Source organism: Sparus aurata, unplaced genomic scaffold, assembly GCF_900880675.1.
Source record: "Sparus aurata unplaced genomic scaffold, fSpaAur1.1, whole genome shotgun sequence".
NCBI classification, from domain to species: domain Eukaryota; kingdom Metazoa; phylum Chordata; class Actinopteri; order Spariformes; family Sparidae; genus Sparus; species Sparus aurata.
The window spans coordinates 88,903-106,710 of NW_022045119.1; positions in this window are offsets into that span (position 1 = coordinate 88,903).

Sequence of the window (17,808 nt, forward strand, 5' to 3'; positions counted from 1 at the left end):
AAACCACAACATCAGCTGAACAGACAGCAGCAGGAACTGTGACTAAGTAATGTGTCGGTCGCCAGTGAAACAGCTCTTAGAGCGACAGAATGAGACAGACAGAATGGAGTGAGACAGAGAAAGAGAGAGAGAGACAGGAGGGAGGGAGAGAGCGAGAGATGTACATCCATCAGTGCTGTAGGAAGAAAAAAGACAAGCAAGTAAGCCTGCTACTAATGAAGGTGCCAGTTTGTATACTGCAACTGTTTCTGCTGCAGCATCTACATTACATCACCACAACAACCTCCACCTACAACCCAGAGCTCTATGAGGCAGTTTGTGCAAAATGATATGTACTTTAAAATGTCTTGTTTGTAGCATCTGTCTGTATATAACACACATTTGATATAATGTATGTTTTGTAGATTAGTAATTCAAATTACACATAATTTTACGTTATTTTTAGTAATAAATTAAGTTGAACAAGAAAAATCTGAGGAGCCAATTGGAAGCCGAAAGAACCAGCTCTCTAAGAAGAGCCAGAATTCCCATCATTACTAAGATGATAAAAGGACCTCACTGTCTCATCCTTCTTTTATAACCCCAGACCTCACAATCGCATCCTTCTATTATAATCCCAGACCTCACCGTCTCATCCTTCATTCATAATCCCAGACCTCACCGTCTCATCCTTCATTTATAATCCCAGACCTCACCGTCTCATCCTTCATTTATAATCCCAGACCTCACCGTCTCATCCTTCATTCATAATCCCAGACCTCACCGTCTCATCCTTCATTCATAATCCCAGACCTCACCGTCTCATCCTTCATTTATAATCCCAGACCTCACCGTCTCATCCTTCATTTATAATCCCAGACCTCACCGTTTCATCCTTCATTCATAATCCCAGACCTCACCGTTTCATCCTTCATTCATAATCCCAGACCTCACCGTCTCATCCTTCATTCATAATCCCAGACCTCACCGTCTCATCCTTCATTCATAATCCCAGACCTCACCGTCTCTTCCTTCATTCATAATCCCAGACCTCACGGTCTCATCCTTCTTTTATACTCCCAGACCTCACTGTCTCATCCTTATTTCATAATCCCAGACCTCACGGTCTCATCCTTTTTTTATGATTCCAGACCTCAGGGTCTCATCCTTCTTTTATAATCCCAGACTTCACCGTCTCATCCTTCATTTATAATCCCAGACCTCACTGTCTTATCCTTATTATATAATCCCAGACCTCACAGTCTCGTCCTTCTTTTATGATTCCAGACCTCACGGTCTCAGGCTTATCCTTCTCTTATTATCACAGACCTCACCATCTCATCCTTCTTTTATAACCCCAGACCTCACTGTTGACAGTCAGGGAGCTACCAGAGTAAAGATGCTGCCCAGGTGCATGATGGGTAGTGTAGCAGTAGTGACATACCTGACATGAAATACTGCCTAAAATGTAGATAAAGAGCTCCAGAAAAAAGAAGTACAACAGCCAGGACAACCAGGAGAACCAGGAGAGCTGTGGCCCAGGATGGGAATCGTTCTGTGGGAGCCAGAAACACAAAGAACATGACCTCTGACCTCTGACCTGTATCTACACAAGATTTTAGCGATAGTCGCTGACCTTTTAGATCGTAGCGGCTCCACACCACTGAGGGCTCGTCCAGTTCAAAAGTCTGAGACTCACAGGGCAGCAGGACAAACGGGTCCCCCTCATACAGCTGCACAGCTGAGGCATGCTGGGAAACTGTGAGGTCACACAGACAGAGAGGGTCAATGACAGCAGCCTTATTTCATGTCATAAGTGAATGTGGTACTCTGCAGTGTGTGCAGCCTGTAAACTGTGCTGCTAAAGCTCAACTCAGACTCTGTGTGAATGAAGGCCAACATTTACATCCACATGTGACGCTGCTGTCAGCAAAGCATCATTATTACGTTTGTGAACAGAAGCCATCAGAATGTGAGCGAGCTGCAGGGATCCAAACCATGAAGAACAGAAGAGAGGACAGTGTGACTGTACAGTCTTCTACATTCATCAGGGTTTAAAGACACAGTGAACATCTGCTGCCTTTAATCTGTTCTTCATGTGTTTCTGTGAAGAAAACGTGGTCCTGCAGCTGAAACACACTGATGAAGTGAAGATGACACAGATCCACATTAAAGACATGATGTTGGACCGAGGTGACGATCAGATCAGAGGGAGGAAGGTTATCTTACCGTGCACGAGGATCACAAACACCACAAACATCTTCATCTTCCTGTCACAACTACAACAAGCACAAAGTCCTCTTTACTGAGCTTTACTTCAGAAACACATGGAGGACATCAGTTCACAGCCGGTCATCACTTTGCTCCTCATGACCGTCCACTGACACCAGGACTGAACTTAACATATGAAAGAATGTCCATATATACATTGATTAAATCATCTTTTAATTTTAAAATCTTGCAGCAATAAAAAGTATGTGCAATATATGTATATATATTTCACTTTTTGTGTGTGTTTTCTTAAATTTCATATGAAGTGGCATTAACAAGGTGTTAAAAAGTCTTAAATGTGACTTCTTTCTATCTGTAGACACTCTGTTAAGGTAATGATACATATTGTTACTGCAAAGACCTGCTGTCTGTACATCTGAGGTTGTATTTACACATTCACTGCATGAAAAGTGGGATTTTCGTCCCTGTCAGCGCCCGGAAATCTCCCTAATCTTCGGCAGTTAACGACAATCTACAGCCTGTGAACGTCACCTTTGTCTGTGCCACATATTGATGGAAACAAACCATGACGTATGTGGAGCTCACGGAGGTGCTAATGACTCCAATTACTATATGAATAGCAGCGAAACCACACCTGGCCAGAGAATGTGTGGCCTGGCTTGAATTTCCTCATTGGATGAAACCACTAGTTTTAAACAAGAATAATCACTCGTGATTGGTTGGCAGATCTATAATAATAATGGATTGGATTTGTATGGCGCTTTTCTGAGTACTCAAAGCACCTCACAGGGGTCCAGGTTCCATTCATTCACACACAGTCATACTGGTGGTGGTGAACTACGATAGTAGCCACAGCTGCCCTGGAGCAGACTGACGGGAGCGTGACGCCAATGGCCCTGACCACCACCGCAAACATACAGCAACTCATTATGTTTCAGAGTTTTTCGCAACATGAATGAATTTATTGAGGAAGTGACAATTTGCCAGGAACGTGCTGTTCATTTAAAGAAAGAGCTTTATTATCACAAACGCAAACACACAACTATGTACAAAGCGTAGGAGATCTGCCCACACAACACACGGGAAGCTCATGAGAAGCCCAAAATCCTGCAGCACCATGAAGTGTCTGTTTTTCGCCTCAGAGCTGTAGGTAACTGGCGGCATTCTGTCTGAATTTGGTCCATTTTGCAGACGTCTGTGATGCGTTGCCCTGTACTTCGAAATTGCCTCTAATTCCCAACTGCAGCGAGCTGAACTCTTCACAGCTTCCCCCTGCGATTCAAGATCTGGTTGTTTGTACCTGAAGCTCCTGCATACTGTCTCGTCGTACAGTGGTCCCCAATCACCGGGCCGTGGACCAGTACCGGCCCGTGGGTCGTTTGGTACCGGGCTGCAGAGAAAGAATAAATACGTTATTTCATTTCCGTTATATTGACGGTCATACTTGGAAAGTTGTTTTATTTTGAAAAATGGATTCTCTTTTAACAACATCCGTCTGTTCCCCCGTCTATAGACCCTTTTTCAGCCAACGTCATAAAATATGTGCACGCGCATTTCGGCAACGGAAGTGGTGTTGTTTTCCGGCAGCTCTGACTGCCAAAGAAGAGGCGGCAACTGGTTAACAAGCATTTACAAAGTTTGCTCGTATCAACATGTCTGGTTGTTGCGTATACGGTTGTACGAATCGCTATTCCACCGGCGGACTGAAGTTTTATAGGATTCCGACAGGATCACGACCATTTCAGAGCAACCGGCGGCGTCTGTGGCTGCAGGCGATTAAACGTGTGGAATGGAATGAGGACATAATCAAAAATGCTCGCGTCTGCAGTGCCCACTTTATATCAGGTAAGGTTATCTATCAAGCTTACTCTTTGGTTATATGGAAAAGTCTTGTTTACATTAGTGATTTTCTGTATGATGTAGACTAATAATCAAATGCAGCTAAAGTTTGATAAGCTAGCGTTAAATTTGCCTAGTAGCTTGCTAGGCTAAACAAACCTGTTTTTGTTTTATTTTTGCAGGCGAAGCGTCATTGGACTCTAGTAGTCCTGATTTTGTGCCATCTGTGTTCATGTACACAAAACAAAGCCAGAACCCGGATTCAAAGATGGACAGGTAAGATAAGACTTGCCCTCCTCTCAGTCGTTTTTTGTTTTGTTTTCCTCTCATGAATAAGCTTTGGTGCCGACAGCTGGTGTTTCTAGGTATGGATTAGTCTAACTGTAAATTTCTGCTGTTTCTGAAGGTACCATAGGAAAAGGAGGAGAGATGACAGACCTGACACTGCAGCAAATCAACCTGTTCCTTCTGAAAGTCCAGAACAAGAATGCAGCATGGATCATTGTCCTGGTATGAATATATTAATGAATATATCATCTTACAATTAAGTGATTGATTGTCAGGCCCCTGGATGGGCCAAATTCAGAGGAAAAATCTCTCCCTGGGATCAATAATGTATCTTATCTTCTGTCATGGAAAAGTTTTGAAAATTCCTTGGTAAAAATGTGTGAGAACCCTTGGATGTGAACTTGTTTGCATTGGTTGCAGCACATGCTAATTTTTAACTTTTCTATATTGAAGCTGAAGAGGATATCCCAGTTCCAAAGAGAGCGTACGATGATCTGAACCTGAGATATAGCCAACTTCAGGAGGACTATGTCAACCTGCGACAGGAGTTTGACACACTAAGAGAAGAAAATGTAAAGCTAAAAGAGGAGCTGCAAAAATCTACATTCTCCTACACCACTGTTAAGTGCAACATTGGACAATTGATTTTTCTCACAGGACTGACCTCTGTGGTCTTTGAGTGGCTGATTACAAAATTAATGGGTAGCGTAGAAAGAATTCACAACAAACTTACAGTAGAGGACCACCTATTGATTATATTGATGAAATTAAGGTTGGGCCTATGTAATAGTGATTTGGCTTATAGATTTCAGGTATCAAAAACCACCATATCAAATATTTTGCGGAGCTGGGTCCCTGCTATGGCCTTGGTCCTCAAGCCACTCATTAAATGGCCGAGTAAGGGTGCAGTACTTAAAAATATGCCAAAAATATTCAAGCGCAACTTTAAAAGATGCCGGTGCATAATAGATTGCACAGAAATTTTCATAGCTAGACCCAGTAATCTGACTTCCAGGGCCCAGACATGGTCAAACTACAAACACAACAACACAATTAAATACTTGATCGGAATCACTCCAGCTGGTGCAATTTCATTTCTGTCTCCTGGGTGGGGTGGACGGGTTTCAGACAAGCAGATCACTAAGGAGTCAGGTTTCCTCAAACTTTTGGAGCCTAGGGACGAGGTTCTAGCAGACAGAGGATTTCTCATCAGAGATGAGCTTGCGGCCTATGGCGCAACCCTTCGTATCCCTCATTTTACAAAAGGAAAGAAGCAGCTTTCTGCACAGGAAGTGGACACATCGAGACAACTTTCTCGTGTGAGGATCCATGTAGAACGAGTTATTGGTCGGTGGAAAAACTTTAAGATTTTGCAAACCGTTATTCCAGTGTCGCAGGTTAACATCCTAGATGATGTTGTCATTGTATGTGGTGCCCTGACAAACCTCTGTAAGAGTGTTGTTCTCAAATGAGTAACACATAACCAAGTATGACTTCCAACAGAACTGATTACATGTGCGGATTTTAAAACGTTCTCATGCCACAAAATGTTGGATGCTGTCACAGAAAACTTGTTGACATTTTTGTGTGTGTGTGTGTATTTGATGGGGGGGTTATTTTTAAAAATGTAATGATGTGGGAATGTGTGTTTCTTAACTTTGTGACTTTGTAATTGAAATTTTGCATAACTGTGCATTTTGTGATTTTACAAAAATGTAAAACATGTATTTAGGCCTACTGTATTTAAAATGAAATGCATTTTAATAAACCTCCCCACATTGGCTGCCACTGGTGTGTCTAATGGTCCTTTTCCCCCCAAATTATCTCAACAATTCAGAGTGCAGTATCATTTTTATTTGTAATGTAACAGTTTCATTCCATTCATGTGCCATTAAAGTGCCACTAAACATTAACAACATGGAAAGTATCAGTATGTACAATATATTTGAATCAAACTGGTTCTGTATGTTGTAAACGGTAAATAATAATAATGTTAGGTCGCAAGTTATCTCTGGATAAATAGCATTATAGAATAAAACTTTAAATATCTTGTTGCACTCAAGTGCAACTAGACACAGCAGTCAACAACAATATAACATGTACAGAAAAGGCTGCTGATTAATTAATTGTTTCAATACCTCTATATTGATGACTTGGTTTTCACAAAATATTTACAAAATAAGATGTTTGATCTATAATAAGCAGTACTGTTGATATAATGACAAAGTGGGTAAATGCGAATAATAAAAAAGAACAGTCTGGTAGGTTCAGAGCATCATTTAACTATAATGCAACTTTAAAAAAACAGGGAAAGACAATTCATAACGAACATCTAAGAACATATCTGATCTCCTATCACATTGCAATACATTATATTGCTCACGCCTACATGAAGGCATTCAAGCCTCAACTCTCAGACATTTCTTACATGACCATGTTGCTGGCTTCCTTTTTATTTGTGCACAACTGTAGTGAATGTGGTTGTTGCATTTGACACAGATTATCATCCTGCCAAAATCTGGTTTTTCACAGTATTCGCAGGTTCTCTGTGACACCAAGACAGGGTCATGTCTTCTTGTGAGTAACTCAGGCAACACACTTGAGATAAAGAACTTATGTGCTTTTGGCAAAGCCTCCTGCAGAAACTCTTCATTTCTTAGGATACGTTGCACAATGAACTTCTCCTTCGTCCACAACACAAAGTCACAGTAGCTAACACCACACACAAACATGTGAAGCTGAGTTTGATAGTAGTATGTGTGTGAATGTTTCAACGAGAATGACTTGTCCAGACAAAACTGCTCATCTTCTGTACATCCTTGAAGGCTATTCCTGTATTTGTAGGGACACTTTATCTCTACCACCCCTTTGCCACAGCAGATACATCTTGCTATCCCATCTGGCGATGATCCAAGGTGTGGCTCAGAGGGTTGCACTACTAAGCCACATGAGCTGATGCTGAACTCTGGATGGCTTTGGGACATAAATGCAGTGTAGGCTTGTCTTGCTGTTTCCTCCATTTTTTTACCCCAGAGCACAGATGGGACATTTAACTCTGTTTTGTTGTACTGCATTATGTCATTTAGGTATGTTTTGCTGATCTTGTCAGTTGTGGTTGCATGGTGAAATTTGGTGCTTGTGATCCGACTAGCCCTATAAGTGTGCCACTCATTTGACCTTGACTGTTGCCGTGTCACAAATTCCAGTTTCTCACATTGATGAGGATGTAGTGTAGTTTTTAGTTTGTGAAATGTATCCTCACATTTCACCTCCATTTCCTGTGGTGAGAGATCCCTGAGCGTTGTATCAAATAAAGCAGTCAAGGGCTCAGGTAAGTCTGGATGCTCCTCTGAATCAGTGTCAGATGATGCAGTGTCCGTGTCACTATTGTCCAGGCTAGTCAGCACTGCAGCACCTGGGTACACATCCCACAGTTCCTGGATGTCTTCATCTGTCAACACTGATAACAGAGCAACAAAAAGACACATTAGTGTGCTGCATAATGTTCACATTTGAGGAATTATGACTGAATTATTCTAAAACCAGACCAGTTAAGCTGAAGGTAAAAAACAATCTAATTTCTAGAATCAGTTATCTGAAGTCAAAAGGACAGACATATTTTGAATATGATACTGAAACTATTCAAATGATACTGAAACTATTCAAACTGGGCGTGTATGTTTACAAAAGGTCATGATGCCACGTTGGTCTGTTGGCCTTTTCATCTCTGCATCACTAAGTAACACCTTTCTCAGGCTACATTCTGATGTCAAAACACCGAGGAGAAATCCTGAGAATGAATTCAATGCACTATGGCAAAAGGAAACTTATCTAGGCTCTGTCAACTGTTACATGCCTCTGGGTCTGATACTATTCTTCCTAGCAGATGTTGAAGCTGCTGGAAGTTGCCTGCCTAGCCTCTTTGGTTTGTGGAAGCTGATCTCCCTCAGTGGAGCTGGTCTGACTTCTTTCCTGCTGATGTCTTTCCACATGCACTCTTCAGACGTAACTGCTGCTTTCTCTGTCCTTCCCATCCTAACATAGAGCTCAACTTTGAATAATATTGCAGCTGCATGGCTGCAGCATGACCCAAGCCTGAAATTTCACAAAAACATAATAAACATACTGGCTGATCCATAATGTTATGACACGGGCTTGAAAGTAACATTTGTTCACAGACAAATCTCGGCTCTGGCTATGAAGTAGGTAAACATCTAAATTACTAGACATGTGAGTAAGTATCCTAAGCTTAATCAGGTTTGGAATGTAACTGAACGATATTGGCTGCTGACATTTTGAACCCTGTTGTCACTGTTCATGTTTCAAACCCTGGTTATGACAAAGTTACAGGGCAAGGCATACGATTTTTAATATGGAAAGGAGAGTTATAACCAGCTGAAAGGACACTAACACAAAATCATAATTCATCTTTGCATAACAACTACGTATATCATAGAGCTCTGAACTGTTATCTACAAGCCCACAACACCAAATAACAGGCTACTTACCCCGCCATACAGGTGTAGTTCGCTGTGAGGACGTAGTTTTCTCGTTTGTTGATGATGACCCAAGCCTCATACATCGTTGTCTTGTGTCCTTGTCTTTGACTAGGGAGAATTTCTGACCTCAAAACACAAAACTCCGAGTCTATGTCATGGTATTTGACGTTCTGTACATGACCACAGACAACGTATTCATACGCATCCAGCGATTTATAGGCTCGTAATTTCTCTCTGGTGTACACGCTCGGTTTCTCTATTAAATAGGTATAAATATCTGGCCACTTTATATTCGGCCATTTGCTAACGTCGTCAACCCACTCATTAATAGAGCAGGGATCTGGGAGTCGGACACCATTTGTCAAAGTCAACTTGGTAAGGTAACATTCACGATCTTTAGTTGTTAATCCATTAGCATAGTTTGACAAGCCGTTTATCTCCGCCATACTTCCGTTGCCAAAGTGCGCGCGCATACGTTCTACGTCATCATTGTGTACAAACAGAAAAAGGGTCTATACCCTAAAAATTAAGCCCTCATGCTAGCTGAGATTAGTGGAACTTTGCAAAGAAAGATGAGAAATTCTACATTTTCTTTAACTAAGAAGTATAACACATTGTTGCAAGACATTGTGCATCTTTTTCTGGGCAATTGGTTTGCTGCCTGCGATTTTTAAAACAGAGAAAGTCCCTGATCAAGCTTTACTTAATGATACGATTATGAATTATGGTAAAGAGTATGTCGTAGTTTGTCTTCTCTCATATAAACAAACACACCCGACACATGAAAAAAAAAAAGAAATTATTTATACATTTTATTGTCTTATTTATGTCAAACTATTTCATGCAAATTTTAACTTCTTAAGAACTGGCGTTTTATCTTTAACTTGTTCGCAGGAGAGAAAAAAAAATCATTTTGTGTATCTTTTTTACATAACATTGGTCACTGCTAATGACACATACAGTAATTAATCTAGTACACTTTTATTAAATGAATCAATTCAAGCTAAAAAAAAATTAAGAGTCCATAATTAGGCTATACTGAGCCTGATCTATTAATACTAGAGATTTTCTTAAAATGAAGTTTATACTTTTTAGAAGAATGTCACCTGAGGTAAAACTCCCCCTGCTACCCTGATTTGCATTTGTATAGCTCACAGCATTTTCATTTACATGTTAAAGCCTCCCCAAGAATTAAGGCGAGGGGGGTCATGGGGGGACAACTGCCAAGCAAGGCCCACATCAATTTCCTTCAATTCACAGCAGTTTTCGGTGTTGCCTGCAAATTGGTGTGTGCAGTCGTAAATCTGAACTTCTGCAACAATCTACAGTGCCGCTTACTGATGAAAATCCCACTTTTCATGCAGTGTTTACTATCAGAAGTCAAAGGATACAGACCACATGTTTCAGTCCAAACCCAAATGTGACATCACTATGACATCAATGATCAATAGATATCAATAGTGAGTGTGTAGAGTGTGTGTGAGAGTCAGAGTGAAATAGCTGACAAAGCGTCCCTCTGTCTTCATCCATCGTCCATCAGCTCCTTCACCTCCATTTAGTCTCTTATCCAAAGTCACATCAGATCAATAATCAAAGATTGACCAACTGACCGATCAAACAGATTGATCAGCCATCAGAGGAGTCGGATCAGTGGAGCTGCTTCTGTTCCTGATGTTCCCTGCAGAGGAGACAGAGGACAGTTAGACAGAGACAAGCAGCCAATCAGAGACAAGCAGCCAAACAGAGACAAGCAGCCAACCAGAGACAAGCAGCCAACCAGAGACAAGCAGCCAACTAGAGACAAGCAGCCAACCAGAGACAAGCAGCCAACCAGAGACAAGCAACCAACCAGAGACAAGCAGCCAACCAGAGACAAGCAGCCAATCAGAGACAAGCAACCAATCAGAGACAAGCAGCCAATCACAGACAGACCCACATACCTCTGTTGTGTATCTCCATACTGACCTTTGACTTTGAGTGCCACTATTTTCTCTCTCTGGGTCTTTCTGTTCTCGTTGTAGACTCTACAGCAGTATTCTCCTGTGTCTGTCTCTTTGGGGTATTTCAGGGTCAGACTGAGGTCTCCAGTCTTCAGCAGGTCTTTCTTCATCTCTGTTCGGTCTTTGTAATCCTGATCCTGTTCTTCAGGCTGGTCAGATCTGTTCTCATACAAGTGGACTGTCCTGTTTGAGCCTTTATAGCAGTACCACTCCACTTTAGAATCCTCAGGCAGGTCAGGTGTAGTTCTGAAGGACAGCTGGACAGACTCCTCCCCCTCCTCCACCTCCACCTGACAGGCTGTGAGGAAACAAAGCACAACATCAGCTGTACAGACAGCAGCAGCAGTTTTGAATAACTTTATTGACTGATTACAAAGTAGTAGAGAAAGCTGAAGGACAGAACCAGATGAGAGCAGCAGGTAACAGGGGACAGAAACACAGGAAGTAAAACCAGGTTTTCAAGGTGTTGGACATGATCAGAGTCCTGATGGTGTTGTGATGTTTTGTCCCTGTGGTCTTCACAGTAATGTCTCATCTCAGTGTTCAACTGCTGTTTGTTGCTTCTCTTTGTCACTTTCACATTTCTGGACGTCAAATTTAACATTTTCTTTGATCAACTTCTTCAACAGGAAGTGAAGATTTGTTGAATCAGCTGAGAACTGATCATCAATCAATAACTGATGCAAACTTTTAAAGCTGCATTTCTTTGTTCTAAGTGATGAAAATATTTGTTGTTTCTTTCAGCTCGTTCCTTCAACTTTCTTCTGGATCAAATCAAAACATCACATTCAGATCAATATTGTCAACTCTGATTGGAAGTCAATCAGCTGATTGATGTCAGTCTGACCTCTGACCTGTATCTACAGTACTGACCTTTAACCTGCAGCTTCACTTGTTTCTTCATCAGGATGTGTTCCTCCCTGTTGTAGACGGTGCAGGTGTAGATGCCTCTGTTCCAGTCTGTGGGGTATTTCAGGGTCAGCCCGAGGTCTCCAGTTTTCAGCAGGTTCCTCTTCATCTCTGTTCGACCTCTGTAATGACTGTGCTGTTCTTCAGGCTGGTCAGAACCGTTCTGATACACATGGACCTTACTGTTGTAACTGTTCCTCCACTCCACTTTACCGTCTTCAGGCAGGTGAACTGTGGTTTTGCAGGGTAGCTGGACAGACTCCACCCCTGAATCCACCTCCACCTGGTAGACTGAAAGGACAGCAAACCACAACAGAGAGACGGACAGGTAGAGAGGATTTTGAATTTCAACAATACTTTATTAAAAAATGCAAGATATTATAAAACCACAATTGAAAAACAACATGGCCAATAAATAAAGATTCACAGAATCTAAATCATCTCCGTCACGGCCAAAGAACAGCTCGTCATCAACAACACAACAGAACACGTGTATAGAAAACTTTTCAACATCTTTCATCAGTCTATAATAATCAAAATCTATTTTTAAACAGGCTTTCAACATTTTTACAAACATGAAAATAGCATCATTATCTACAGCTGTCTCTATTCTGATACAGCAGTCGACAACACGACAACACTCAACACAAATGATAGAGACAAACACATTCACAGCAACGATACCATGTAAAGGCAGGAACGCACCGGCCCAACCGTTGGATGTCTGAAGCATTTGGGGAGACTCGGACGAGGTCGGGAACATATGTGTTCAGCTGTGTCGGAAGCTTTTGGAGCCGCGCGGACGTTGTTGGTTCCGATTCCGCATGTGAAGTCTGAGGAGGTGGGCTGTCAGACGTCTGAGCCATTGGATTCTCTGATTGGCGGTGTGCTAGCGAATCAGCGCGGTGTGTGGGAGGGGCGGAAGTGACAATGGTGACGGCTTTGTATCATAACGAGCCCAAGAGCACACAACGCGAGTGTCAGCCTAACCATAGTCATCTTTCACGTATGCCAAGTATTTAGTCCACAAATGTCTTCTCGGCTCGGACGAATACTGAATCAATACTGTATGCGTTTTGTTTTTCTATGCACTCCGTTCCTCACTTCGTTCCATCATTTCCTGTTTTCATGTTTTGGATTACTGCCACGAGACTAGCGCCACCCGCTGTTAAGGAGGCTTATTGCATCTTGCGCAGGCACAGAACGTACACGCTACAATGAAGTCAGCAGCACGTCGAAGCAGTGTGTTCAATGCAGCTTTTTTGCCGAACGGGTCAGACGAGAGGCAACAGAGTGGTCGGAGAGTGGTCGGCTAAGGCAGCTGGACGTCTGGGCGGTGTGTGGGGGCCTTAAAACCCTCCACAGCAGGTCAGTGGTGGTTTATACAGCGCTCTCCATTCAGCTCCAACACCATCACTCAGGACTCAGTGAGCTCTCCACAGAGTGTCACTTCTACCATTCAGTTTGTCCCTCTGCTAAACTCTGACAAACATTTTATACATTACATTATACATACAACAGTCCTGTACAGTCCCTGAAGTCTGGGGAAATGCTCACTGAAGGGGAAACATGGTTCTCATTAGGTTTAATAAAGCCGTCACAATACTGCTGTAACAAAGTCACACACTGAATGTGAGAGCTTCTCTCCTGCTGACAACACAGAGACAGCTCCAGTTGATTTCACCTGTAAGCAGCAGGAAGAGGAGAAGCATTGTCCATGTTTGCACATATGAGCTGAACTACATGTCCCAGAGTCACAGCATTAGACACACAGAACCACCTGAGCGATAAACCTCCGTGTCCCTCTGTGGCAGCGAAGCGCCCTCCGTCGGCGACACTCTCCGTGGCGACTCGGCAAAGCTCCTCCCGTCAGTGCAGACCTCCTCTCAACAATGACCGTGCTGCTGGCCTAGCTCCTGCTGGCAAGCTTAGCCGAACTTGCCTCCTAAAACGAAGTTAATACCTTTTAGAAAAATGTCACCTGGGGTTAAACTCCCCCTCCTACCCTGATTTGCATTTGTATAGCTCACAGCATTTTCATTTACATGTTAAAGCTTCCCCTAGAATCAGGGGGAGGGGGGTCATGGGGGGACAACTGCCAAGCAAGGCCCACGTCAATTTCTGACAATTCACAGCATTTCTCGATGTTGCCTGCAAATTGCCGTGTGCAGTCGTAAATCTGAACTTCCGCAACAATCTGCAGTGGCGCTAACAGAGTTCAAGCAGTGACAGGGCTGATAACACAACTTTTAAAGAAATTAAAATGATGTTTAAATCAATAAAATGATCCATCCTGGCCACAGACAGTGAGTTATGTTCAGGTGTGTCCAGATGTTTTGTCTCTGTTTGTCATGAAAGCATCTCCACACATCACACAACTCCTGAGCCTCCATGAGGTGAAGCAGACGAGTGTGAGAGGCAGCGTGAGGCTCTGCATGGTTCCTGTCTGACCTGCTGTCCTCAGTACTGTTACAACCTCCACCCATAAATACATATTCCTCATTATTACATTTATCAATCACTTCATTTAAAACATGTAGAAACACCACTCTCTCCACTCCCACAGCCAGAGCATCAATATTAATAAACACCATCTTTACGTCTTCACACACTGCTCTCACTTTTAACAGACGGCCTTTAATAACTTCTTCACTTTCTACAGACTGAGGAAGAAAGTTTGTGGAAACAACAAGTCCAGCCCCACAACTGTTACTGGTTTGTGACTGAAGAAGGTTTCAGCAGTCCACTCTGTCCTCCAGTCAGTCTGGTTATCAGCAGTACTGTGTGTCTCTGTACCAAAATAACATCCAGCTTGTTGAGAGAACACAGCTTGAAAAGAGACGCCCTTTTCCCATCAGCCCTTGCTCCATTTATATTCAAGCTGCCTATTCTTATCTCTCCCATAGCATAGAAAATAAGTGTAAAACAACAATGAGTGAACAAAGCAGGCAAAAGAAGGAACAACTAACTGACTCGTTCATCATCATCCAACTGCAACTTCTTCAGGTGGTCAGTTCCCTGGTCAGTAGCCATTTTTATACTGGGCAGTAAGCTGCCAATTGGCCGTCCTTTTTGTAGCTAGGTCCAAGGATTTAGACAGAAGGTGGTAAATTGGGGGTCTGTTTTAGGGGTGCACCGATCCTATATTGAGATCGGATATCGGCCCCGATATTATAAAAATAGCTGGATCAGCAATCAGAAAAATTAACAGATCTATGGGCCGATTCAGTTTTTTTTCCCACCGTCACTGCACATCCTTCGTCATTCATCAGCAGCACGTGCATCGCATGCTAGAAGAGCACAAGTTGTTGTTTGACCAACTTTTTATTAGTTTATTCTCAGGTTCATCTTCTATGTTTTATTTTGAATTCCTGTTTTCAGGACTTTGCACTTAATATTATTAACTTTGAAGGCTGTACACCTGAACAATTGGCTCCACGGACTCACATTTCTCCGCTCATCAGCTCTTAGCCTAGCAATGCTAACTTTCAAACCTACATACTCAATACTCTGTGGGCTGTCCATTATTGCTCTGTTGGTCGTCCCTCCACCACAACCTTGGGGTTATTCACCGCCGGGCTCTCCTCCTCTGCTGCTGTGGTCTCCCCCGGGTCACGACCATGTTGGATGGTCGCTGCTCGCTGGCGGTGTCTTCAGGTGTTCAGCGCAGGTGCTCCTGGACTTCTGCTGTCACTTCACCCCAGGCTCCATCGCTGGGATTGGATCTCTTGGTCTCCTGTGTCGCCCCTGCTGTGTGCACAGGGCCTCCAGACGCAAGTTTGTTTAGACGACGGTGCTATTCTCTGCGTTGCTGCTGTTCCCTCCGTGTGGACTGACAGGCACTCCATTCATTCTTTATTCTTTCTTGTTTGTTCCACTTTGTTAAGTGACCTTGGGTACCCTGAAAGGCCCTATATAAATTAAACGTTTTATTATTATTGTCATCATCATTATTATTATTATTATCATTATTATTTATATATTTTTTACATGTTTACAATGTTTGGTAACTGTTAGATTATTTTGTTCTACTTAGGAAGGTCTGGTGACTTTAACTAAGAAGTATAACACATTGTTGCAAGACATTGTGCATCTTTTTCTGGGCAATTGGTTTGCTGCCTGCGATTTTTAAAACAGAGAAAGTCCCTGATCAAGCTTTACTTAATGATACGATTATGAATTATGGTAAAGAGTATGTCGTAGTTTGTCTTCTCTCATATAAACAAACACACCCGACACATGAAAAAAAAAAAGAAATTATTTATACATTTTATTGTCTTATTTATGTCAAACTATTTCATGCAAATTTTAACTTCTTAAGAACTGGCGTTTTATCTTTAACTTGTTCGCAGGAGAGAAAAAAAAATCATTTTGTGTATCTTTTTTACATAACATTGGTCACTGCTAATGACACATACAGTAATTAATCTAGTACACTTTTATTAAATGAATCAATTCAAGCTAAAAAAAAATTAAGAGTCCATAATTAGGCTATACTGAGCCTGATCTATTAATACTAGAGATTTTCTTAAAATGAAGTTTAATGAAGTTTGACTTTAGTCTCTTCCACATGAAAGGAAGGTATAAGGTGAAAGGTATACAGTTTATTATTAATTCAACAACGGTATCAGATCGGTATTGGTATCAACAGATACACAAAGCCCAGGCATCGGTATCAGGACTGAAAAAGTTGGATCGGTGCATCCCTATCCTGTTTTGGTCCACCAATTTGACGCCTCCAAGGGTACACTTGTTTCCACCTCCATTGCTGTGTAAATCCGAGACATCGATGTGCCGGCAATTGCATGAGATGGGCGTAGGTGTGGATGACCTGCACTGTTGTGCGACCCACAGCCGGGGAGTTTTAAAACCAGGACACAGCTGATCACAGCAGCCAGTCCATTACTTCATCTGCGGACGTCAAGAGGAGCAACTGGACAGCTGCTGAGATCCGGGAGATGCTAGCGTCTCCTTGGTTTCTGTAGCTGTCTTCGTTGTTGTACCGGCAAGCTACTATGGTCGCTGCTTTCAAATTAAAAGCCCCCCGCTAAGAACCCAGTTCTAAACTCCAATGGGGTGCAATGTAAAGCTCTTATTTTGAAGACAAATTCGTTGTCACTGTTCACAGCCAACTTCGTGCTTCACATCACGTCACATGTTTGCACCTAGTGGCGGCCAAGTGGCAGCTTTTGGAAAAGTAGAAATATCACACCTCCCTTGTAGAAAAACAAGGCCGCCCCTTTACCTTGCAGCAAATGTGCTACCTTTTCCATCTAAAAGGGGATTGTGAAAGCTTTCTCCTCGAGAACTCCAGGACTTCCCCTAAAAGCCTTCACTGTATCAATGAACAGCTGTAGATCAGGAAACACTTCTGTTCTGCAGAAACGTCTTAATACTCAATAAAGAGTCACCACTCCTGCTGTAAGCCCACATCTGTGAGGAAGCTACCATTATTTTCTTTATTATTATATATTTATTATGGAAACAGAATCTGTTTCAGAAGTCAGTGGGCCACATGACATGGAAGCTATTGAGAAAAAAAATCTACAATATTCATGTAACATAGAGGGAGCACTGATACAATAAAAAGAGCTGTGTCTCATTTCTCCAGTTTACTAATACAATCTGCTTCTGGTTTGAATTCAGTGGGCTACATGACATGGAAGATATTGAAAAAACTGCAACAATTTTGTATTAATATATTTATGCTAAGTAATTTGATGAAGGTCCCCAAATCAGTCTCAGCGATTCAGCGCTCTGGAGGTGAGCTAACCGTCCTCCTGCTGCTAACACTGGACAAACCTCAATAAAGTCGCAGCTGGACCCGAGTGTATAATGCCGAATATCCAACCTGAAAATAACTTCAACCCGGTTCGGTGAGTCGCCTGTTGCAGCCTTTAAATAGGATGATGAGGATTTCAGTCACTCAACTTAAACAGTGACTTGTAGAAATTATACAAATAGCATAGCAAAAGAAATGACAATAATAATCAATTTCAAGATAACTTAGGGTGTAGCGCTTTCACTGTGTGCAACTTAAATTTGTCATTCGCCCCTCGTGA